The following is a 9,927-nucleotide window of genomic DNA, read 5'->3' on the forward strand; positions in this document are numbered from 1 at the left end:
ACACTATATTCCTCCTTCTTTTAGGAGCTCACCCCACCTTCATTTCTTTTTAGCCCAGCTTCATCTATACCCAATATATGTTCTTAAAAATCCATTATTACTTTGAAAGCTTAGACCCACCCCTCCACATCTTGTTCCCAGTTCTGGAACCTTATGATACAGATCCCCAAATCATGGTGGCAGTTAGACTTTGGGGATTAGTTTTATTATTTTTATTTTTTATTTTCTAATAATTTTATTGAGAAAGAAGTAGCAATGAGACAGTTTCAAAACAGGTTAGTAAGACAGTTACAATAATTAATACATTGCATATTGTTGTCTTTGTAGTAGATATTCATAGTACAAGATGCAGACATGATATCTCATCTAAACACTATTAGTTCAAAACTTTCTTCTCATTGAACTAAGAGAAAGTAGCTGTATATCTATGCTAACTATTTTATATATACAGATGTAAATATATATACATTTATTTATTTCACTACAAAATGGTCCTTCATTTATAGCCCCCTTTTTTGTTTACTTTTGTCAGAGATGTGTATTCCGTTGCCATTCATATGGGATTAGTTTTCTTTGCTGCATTGATTTCTGTTAATGCTGCACCCAACATCCTCTGAGTACAATTCCAAGCACATTTTGAATATTCAGTAATTACTAAGATGGTGTATAGGGAATAAAGAGAGAAATTTTATGCAGAGTTCAAAGTGTTTATTACATAGTAAGTACCTTTTTTCATTCAATAAATCTTTATGGAGTACCTGCCATATTTTCAACACTGTTGTGTCTTATTAATGAACTATAAAGGTGGTGCCCTTTTACTTGAAGAAGAACATAATAAACCAATCATTAGGTAGATGATACACCAAATGAAACATTCTGAAGACAGTGAGAGTAGTGAAGAGAGATGGAGTGACAGGTAGAAAAGGATGGAGCTGCTAGGATATATATCTGATTAGGTGACATTTGAACAGAGTCAAGAAGAATGGACACTTTGGTGAAAGTTCTTGTAAGGAAGGATGTAGTCATTCAGGAACTAGAGTGAAGTAGGAAAGTGCTTGAGAATGTTTTGATCTTTCCTTCCTCCCTCCCTCTCTCCCTCCTTCCCTCCCTTCCTCCCCCCTCCCTCTCTTCCTTCCTTCCTTCCTTCCTTTCTTTCTTTCTTTCTTTCTTTCTTTCTTTCTTTCTTTCTTTCTTTCTTTCTTTCTTTCTTTCCTTCTTTCTTTCTTTTCTGATTTTATGACAATAACTTCTACTTGCAAGTGCTGCCTTTAAAGACCAGATTGTTGGGGCTCAGGGAAGAGCAGAACGGGCCTGAGGAAAAGTGGTAGTGACCAGAGATGGCCTCACACTGAGAATTAGAGGAAAAATGGCTCACTGGTATAAAAAGGAAGAACAAGTAGCTCTTACAGGGACTGTCCACACTGCTAAGCCTGTTCATCCAGTTGGATGTCTATCCTCTTAGCTTTCAGTGGACAATCTGGTAGATGGTCTTTGCTTCAGCAGCTAAGCTTGTGAAGTAAGTAGACCCTCATAGTCAATAGAAATACGTTCCTGCCACACTTGACTGTCCATTTGGCTATGTACACTGAGGTGGAATGTTAAATTCTATTATACTGTTTTCTGTCTTCTGATTCTCATTTTTTCACTTAACAATCACACACACACACACACACACACACACACACACACACGCAAGCTTGCGTTTAGATCAGCTTTTTTTCCTATACAAAACTCAAAAGACAGACTGGAATTTATTCTTAAATTTAAACAACTTCATCTTGAGGGCAGGAACTCTTACACAGATGAGATTTTAAAGGTAATAGGCAGTTCTGGTACAATCCAAAACCGTGGAAGGGATGTCTAGCAGAAGACTTTTCATTTACAGAGGTGGAAGCTCCCTGAAGAGTCAAGTCTGAACCAGTACTGTTTGGTGCTCCTTCCAAATACAGCATCTCCTCAGAAGGTGGTGCTGCAGATTAAGGAGAGATGCCCTTGGCAGCAGGCTCCCAGGCTTTCTGGAGAGACACTATTGCAGGTCTCCAGGGGCCTCTGATGCTAGACCTCATCCTAGTAGTTCCACCTCATCCTGCAGCTGCTGGGCTGCCAAACTCCACTTTGATGTCCAGGAGGCTGTAGTGATCATAGAGGCAAGGGATTCTTAGGCCTGCAAAGATTGCATTATCTGATCTTAACAGGTTGGAGGTGAGGAACTGACATGTCAACAGAAAGGAGAGTTGGTGGAGAAAGAAAAGAGATGGAGTAAAGCACTAAAGACTTCTATCTCAGTGGAGAAAGCAAATGGGTGGGCTTTTGTAAGGAAAGTGGAGCATAGCAGTTATGTACAGCAACTGAAAATTTGGGGCCCTGTGTACCTTTGGCTGTCACCAGAGTAGTGCACATGGAGCTAAATATTCTTCTTTGAAGTCTCAAATGCTTAACAAGTTGATAAAGTTGGTTTAATCTTTCCAGTGCTGGTTCTGTTTGGAAGCCCTCTCTTGGGAGCAATCTTGTATAAGTGGGCCAGTATGTGCTAAAACAGAGATTATCCTCTAGGGCTCGGTGAACTGAGCCAGTGTGTGTCAGGGCTGAGCAGAAAGATTTTCTCTTTATCTTGCAATGGACTGTGCAAAAGAAGGACAGTCACAGACCTGAGATGCTGATGGCAATCTGTGGGAAGCGTCACATTTATTCCCAAGTTCCTTAAATGATGGCTTAGGACTCTCAGACTGGAGTTCAGGGTGATAAAGTGAAGAAAATGAGTTCTGAGTCAATTTGTTCTTTAGTAAGAAATTTCAGTTTCATTTTGTCCATAGAAGCATTGCAGTCTTTGGTGGCAACCTCCGGATTTCAGAGCCTTCACATGTAAAGTGGGGCAAATATTGTCATTCCACATGGGTTTTTGAATTAAATGAAAGATAGCAACCAAGGGGCCTTAGCAAGCATTTACAAAACCATATATGTGGCAGTCAGACAGGATCTTTCTAGGGAGCTGGAGATGGGAATATATAAGGAAGGAAATAAACAGGTTTCTTGGAAAAAACTCAGTTCACTTCTATGTTTTTAATCTTCCAAAATTGTGAATTAGAGATCAAGTCTCAGTCGAGGTCAAGTCTTTTATCCCAAAATAAAAATGACCAGAAAGGATAAAAGATTTGCTGGAAAGAATCAGTCACCAAATTGACTGAAGGAAAGAAGATTGACAAGTAAGTTAAAACATTTATGCCCCCCAAAATACTGCCACTGAGAGAGCTTTTATTTCACATCCACCCTTTCGTTTTATGTGTTAGTCTTTATGAGTATTTCCTTCATTGTCAAATGGGGAGAAGTTGCTCAGACTTTTCCAAATCTGATAGACTTATAAAGGAATATACCAGTGTGCATATTAAATTCTATGTTAGGTACCTGGTTCTGAGAGGTAAGACCAGCAGCTAATAGGAGTTTTCAAGTGGAATTCTTTGTATATTAAAATTATTTTGGGAATGAAGTTGCATTATTTTAATTTTTTTTCGCTATAGAATTTTCCAAATACATGCTAAAACAGGAGGAATAACCCAAGGAGCCCTCCCATACCTGGTTCCAATCATTGTCAATTCATAGCCATTTCCATTATTTTTCTATCATTTAATCACCTTCCCCACATCATTTGAAGTAATATCAGACATCAAATAATTTCAGCCATGAATATTGTATATGCATCTATAAAAAAAGAAACTTTTTAGGACTCCTAAAAATCTTTAATATTATTTTTTTCTTTAATATTATTGTTCAAAAACTAAAATTGAGTTCTTAATATCCAATATTCAGTCAGTTTTCAAATCATCAATTACCTTATGAATAGGTTTTCTTTGTTTCACCAAGATGTCAATTAATCCACACATTATGTTTGATTGTGGGTAGACTTCACCTCTAAGTTTAAAATTTGACATACAAATTATACACTCACAAAAGCTTTCAAGAGGTCCCATGTAGCTGCCACCCGTCTTTTCTCAATGAAGACATTGTAGCTGGAGTTTATTATGAAACCAACTGATCTGGATATAACACAATTAACTGGATTATAGATATTATCCAAGGTTTACCAGTTTGTGCATGCATTCATATTTTTCTGTGTATAATTCTATAGCACTTTCCCCCATGTATCCCATACAACTTTTACTGCACATAAGCTACAGAAATGCTGAGATCACAGAGGCATTCTCTCCTGCCATCCACCTCTCCTTCCTCTTCTTGATCCCCTGGAGACCATTGATCTGTTCTATATCTCTGTAATTTTATTTTTAACAAATGCTATATAAACAGAATCATAAAACATGCTATCTCTGTACTTCAAATTGCTCTTTACATTTTTTTTATGTGATCAGAGAATATGGAAACAACAGTCTTAGAAAATAAAATGCCTCCCTACCAACTGTAAGCAAACTGATGTTTGTTCATTTATCACATTTTTTTAGAATCTAAAATACACTCATGGCTCAGTGGTAGATAAAATTATGTCTTCTTGGGATAGTGGCTATGCCCTGTGTTTTGTTTGGGAAGGTTGTCAGAGTAGTATCTACAAGTCATAAAACCATTATTTCTTTCAGGAAGAGGATGTTAGGTTTGGCCTAAGTTTTAGTCTGTGCTGCCTTTTCTTCCCACGGCTGGGTTCTCCTCACTCCACCCAGAGGATCAGCCTATTTTAGTTCATTCAGGCTTTTCCAACAGAACACTATTACGGGTGAATTATACACAACAGAATTTTATTTCTCACCATTTTGGTGGCTGCAGAGTCCAAGATCTAGACATGAACCGATTCTGTCTCTGGTGAGAGTCAGTATCTCAGTAACTATTCTCTTGTTGCTGAGATCAATACCTGACACCCAAACTGAAGGAAGGAAAGGTTTATTTAGCTCACAATTACTGGAGGTTTCAGTCCATTATTGGCTGGCTCCAAGGCAGAGCGGCACAGGGCAGAGAGCAACCTTTCATGGCAGCAGTGAAGAGCAGAGAGCAAATGGAGGAGAAACAGCGATAATGGCAACAGAGAGGAAGTCTGTCTCCTTAAACTGCATTCAGGTTATCCGCCTCAGGCTGGGGGAAGAACTCACCCATAATCCCAGCAGTACTAAGACCCATAATCCCAGTGGATCATGAGTTAATTTCAAGCTCTAGAAGTCCCCACCCCATGACTGCATGAGGCTTTTGGGGGACAACTAGACACAAACCATAACAGTCAGCTTTGAGATCATCACTGATGATTTCTTACTATGTCTTCATGTGATAGGAGGGAGTGTATAGCTTCCTGGGGCTCTGCTATAAGAATGCTAATCCCAGTCATGATCACTCTACCCTGATGTCCTAATGACCTCTGCCCCAAACCCCACCTCCTTGTATCATAATGCTAGGGGATAGGAGTTCAGCATATGAATTTTAGGGAGACATAAGCATTAATCCATCACAAACTTCCCCCAGGCCTCAGAACTTATCTTCACCTAAAACACAGGTGACTTCAGTGAGGCTTAGAACTTCAGCAATAAGACCATCCCAGGTTTTGTCCCCTCACTTGGACTTTGTGCCCTGGTTCTGATTTTTGTCTGTCTGTCTGTCTGTCTGTCTGTCTGTCTGTCTGTCTGTCTATCTATCTATCTATCTATCTATCTATCTATCTATCTATCTATCAGAATACTGAGTTTCATTGTGGCGTTTTCTTTTCTATATTTTAAATTTAAAAGTCTCAAATTTTTTTAATCAAAAATTTCATACTTCCTCACTTTTAAGCATCTCTATTTTAGTACAAAATAAACACACACCTTGTAAATGTTGTATTTATAGGTAAAGATTTCTTTAGTCATCACTATCACTTCCTGAGTCACTCAGCTGCAAATCATTACCCAAAGTATTCATCAGAAGGCCACTGTTGTCATAAAATCCATTATGGCCAGCATCTATATCAGAAGTCTTGTGGTACGGCAGACATGGTAGGATGTTCTGAGATACAATTCCCTGGATTAGAAGATCTGCCCTCTTCATCATCTGACCCACTAGAACTATCCTCACTACTTGATGATGATGAACCTGTGGAATCTGATGAACTATCACAACTACTCATCTGGTCCATGAGACTAACTTCTGCCTTGAGTTTTCTGTCAATATCATTCATTAGAGATGTTGGGGATGTCTTGTCTTCAGATGGAAAATGCTTTATGAAATTGGTAGCCCTATTTGAACTTCACATATGTTGTTGCTGCTGTTGGTCCACATAATGGTGAACTTTACTGCTTCCCTCAACTCTACAATTAAGAATCTTGTGGGTTTTTAAATTTTTTTTTACAGTGATGTTGCTGCTTAGTTTTTCTAGTCGACACTCTCCAGTATCATGGTTAATAATCGAAATGCATTCCTTTAAGTATGATTTCTTTGAACCTTTAAACATGGTTTCTGGTGTAGTTGAACCTGCTATATTTGGCAGAGTTATTGTCACCTGTTCACCTTTGCCAGTTTCCAGGAGTATCAATAGGAGCAGATTTGAAGTCATAGCACACAGTGTGGAAGATATAACACGACTGCTTCTCAAAACTCTTGCTTAACTCAAGAACTTGCTCACAATGGTCCAATTGCACAAGTCCTGCTGGTCATTCATAACTCTTCCCCATCTCCAACCTTGCTACCATCTTTCATTGTGGTATTTGCATACAAGCATATACTATTCTTTAATCATATCCACTCCTTGGCCCTCCTTGACTCTCCTCTTACCCTTCTCTTTATCCTTTGGGGTTTGTCCAATATTATCCCTTTCACTTTCATGTCATTCTCCCCTCCCTAGATATCTCCTATTAGAAAAAAACACATGATAATTGTGACCAATGTGCAGTCACATTTTGCTAAACATGCCAATCTACAGTTCGATCCATTTTTCATGTATGAAAGAATCTCATTCTTTGTGATTGAACACCTCACTGTGTGTATAGACCACATTTGATTCATCCATTCATCAATTGGCTGGGACATAGGCTGATTCCAGGGTTTTGTTACTATGACTCAAGCTACAGTAAACATGGCTGTGCAGCTACTTCTATAGTGTTCAGACTCTAATTCCTCTGGGTGTGGGCCAAGGAGAGAAAACATTCCTGGATGATACGGTAGGTAAAGCTTTGTCACTGAGTGTCTGTTCTGAGTGCAGGCCAGTGCTCACTGCATGCTCCATTCCTGTGATGAAGTTTCTAGATCTCAGTCATGGTATAGTCATTTGTACTGGGTTCAAGGCCCTCTGGGATAATGCCCCTGCTTTTCTGCATCAGTCTAGGATTCTGATGTCAAACCCAGATTTGGGGGTTGCTGAGGCCACCTTGATCATTGCCAGGCTGTCAACCTCCTGTATGCTTTTTTGTCCTGCCTAATCCTGAATTTCTCATCCCCATTCTCCAGCCTACAGATAGGCTCTCCCCTATCCCACCTAATTCTTACTCCAACAATTACCTCTTTGCTGCCATAGTTTCCTTTGTATTCCAAATGCTTCCTGATAGATCAGACTTGAATCATGCGTAATTCTAGCTGGCTCTCTCCTTGTCCTTGGAAGGATCCAGTTTCCAGTTTTTGGCTATCTGGCCTGCCCTGTATCACAAAACTGGGTCACAGTGTGCTTGATCCATGGCTATAATATGGCTATTTTGGTCTTTGTAAGCATCTGTCCATGAATTTAACTGATAAACGAAAGGAGTTGAGTTAGATCAGTTTGTTTAAAGAGATATCACATAGGAAAAGAGGCAAGAATATGGCTTAGTGGAGTTAAAACAATTTAGGGAACCAATGGCAGGCTGTAGTCTTAGCTTTGTCATCAGCTAGGTGGTGACTTGGAAGAAAATGCCTTCCTTTTGAAGCTGTGGTCTGCAGAGTGAGGAGATTGGTCTTAGGACAGTCCACAAGCTTTCCTCTAGCTTTGGTAGCCTAAGCTGTTATGGTCTAAATTTAAACCTCCTCATGGTTATTAGCCCCTCTCTGTCACCATGGACTAATCTACTAGTATTATTTTGAGTAATACAGATTAGTGGTATCATTTTGATATATTCATACATGCATATATCATTTCCTCCTCCACTACTCCCCTCTCTCTGCCCTCCTTCCTCCTCTGCTCCTCTTTCTCTTTTTCTACTTTCACGTTACCTTTTCCCTGTTCCTCTCCCATATACTCAAGCCTGGTATGTGAGGTTTCAGAATTATTAGTCCACACTGCCATGAGAAACAACTTCATCAATTAGAGTACAGTAGAGTGCTTTGGAAGTTCTATTGTAGATATTTTAAGCTCAACAGATTTTCCAAGAGTTAGTGTACCCCATGCTAGATACCTAGTGGCTGGCTGTTTTTTATTTTGCCATCTATCTATCTCTATCTCTGTCTCTGTCTCTGTCTCTGTCTCTGTCTCTGTCTCTGTCTCTGTCTCTGTCTCTATCTCTATCTCTATATTTATATCTATATCTACCTATATCCATATCTGTATCTATCTACATCTACATCTGTATCTCTAAATATCTCTACATATCTATCTAGATATCTATGGATCTACATATATCACATTTCCTTTATCTATTCATCTGTCAATGGGCACCCAGGCTATTTTTATAGCTTCACTATTGTGAATTGTGCAAAGCAATTATATGGCTTTGCTAGTATTTCTACTGTATGCTGAATTTAATTCTTTTGGAACTATACCAAGGAATAGGATAGTTGTATTAAATAATAGCTTAATCTTTATTATTTGTTTTGAGGAATCTCCATACCACTTTCTATTTTTTAATGTATCACTAAAAATTTATGTATTTTCCACTGCACTCAGAATCATCAAAAATGCAGATATAACATGTTACACCCAGGAAACCTTTCAGTGCTCATCCCTAACATTCACCCCACCACTTACTTCAATTTAAATTTCTAACATGCCTTATCTTCCTTGTCTTGTCTTAAGCCCCTTCACTGTGAAAGTCCCCTTTAACAGAAAGTCCATGGATTCTGGGGCAGGGATGGGGTTACACTATACCTCCTTGTCCTTCACTTACTTCTTGTGCTTCTCTCTTTATTTTCCCCTGCATGATGGCTTTCTCCTCCTTCAGCTCCTGTAGGATTCACTTGCCTTCCCTTCCATCCCTCGAAAGGCAAAAAGCTTCTCTTCCATCTGCAAAACCGTAGTGTGCATTCTGTCTGGCTTCTGTCAGACATCTACTGTGGGAAGAGCGCATTAGGGTGGGGAGGTGTTGTCCTCTGGGTGAGAACGGCCAAGGCAGTTCCCACTCCTGTGGCCTGTGTGGAGGAGAGTGGGCTACCATAGACTCAGCATGTCTGAGGCTGAATTCTAGATTTAGATCTCAGACCTGCCTCTTACCGAGTGAATTTAGCAAGGAACAGTAATTTTTCTGTGCCTCAGTTTTGTCTTCTTTGTAACAGTCTCAACAGTAGTTAAATTACAGGTTTATTGTGAGAACTAAATAGTCAATATATATAAAACATGTAGTAATTGTCGTGTGCATGGGAAACACCATGGTATACTTGTGGGGTAAAAATAAACAACAAAAATAATCCAACTGACTTGCTTCTTCCCAAGAAATAACCACATTATCCATATTTAATAAACATTTGCTAGGCACAAGGTATAGTTACAAGTGACTGAGGTACACCAGGGACAGATATGGACAAAATTTCATCCTTCGTTATATCCCATAGAACTATGGACAGTACAGAAGGGACAGACTGTATACTTGAAAAATCTGTCTTTTAAAGAAATGAACGAGGTGTTACAAAGCTGGAGACTTTCAGTGGCATTGGTAGAATGTAGCCTAATTAATAGTAAGTTACTGCCTGGCCAGGTGATAAACTACCAGAGGTAGGAGGTATTGTCAAATATGGCCCGGCGACCTGGGCTCCCTCATGTCAGCTTTTGACAGGGAGAAAATCCAACTA

At 39.3% G+C, this 9,927-nt stretch overlaps 1 pseudogene; it reads right to left on the reverse strand.

Moving 5' to 3' along the window:
- Positions 1–5,823: 5,823 nt before the first annotated feature.
- LOC101563981 lies at positions 5,824–9,166 on the reverse strand (annotated as a pseudogene).
- Positions 9,167–9,927: the final 761 nt, after the last annotated feature.

Source organism: Octodon degus, unplaced genomic scaffold, assembly GCF_000260255.1.
Source record: "Octodon degus isolate 3935 unplaced genomic scaffold, OctDeg1.0 scaffold00135, whole genome shotgun sequence".
Taxonomy (NCBI): Eukaryota; Metazoa; Chordata; class Mammalia; order Rodentia; family Octodontidae; genus Octodon; species Octodon degus.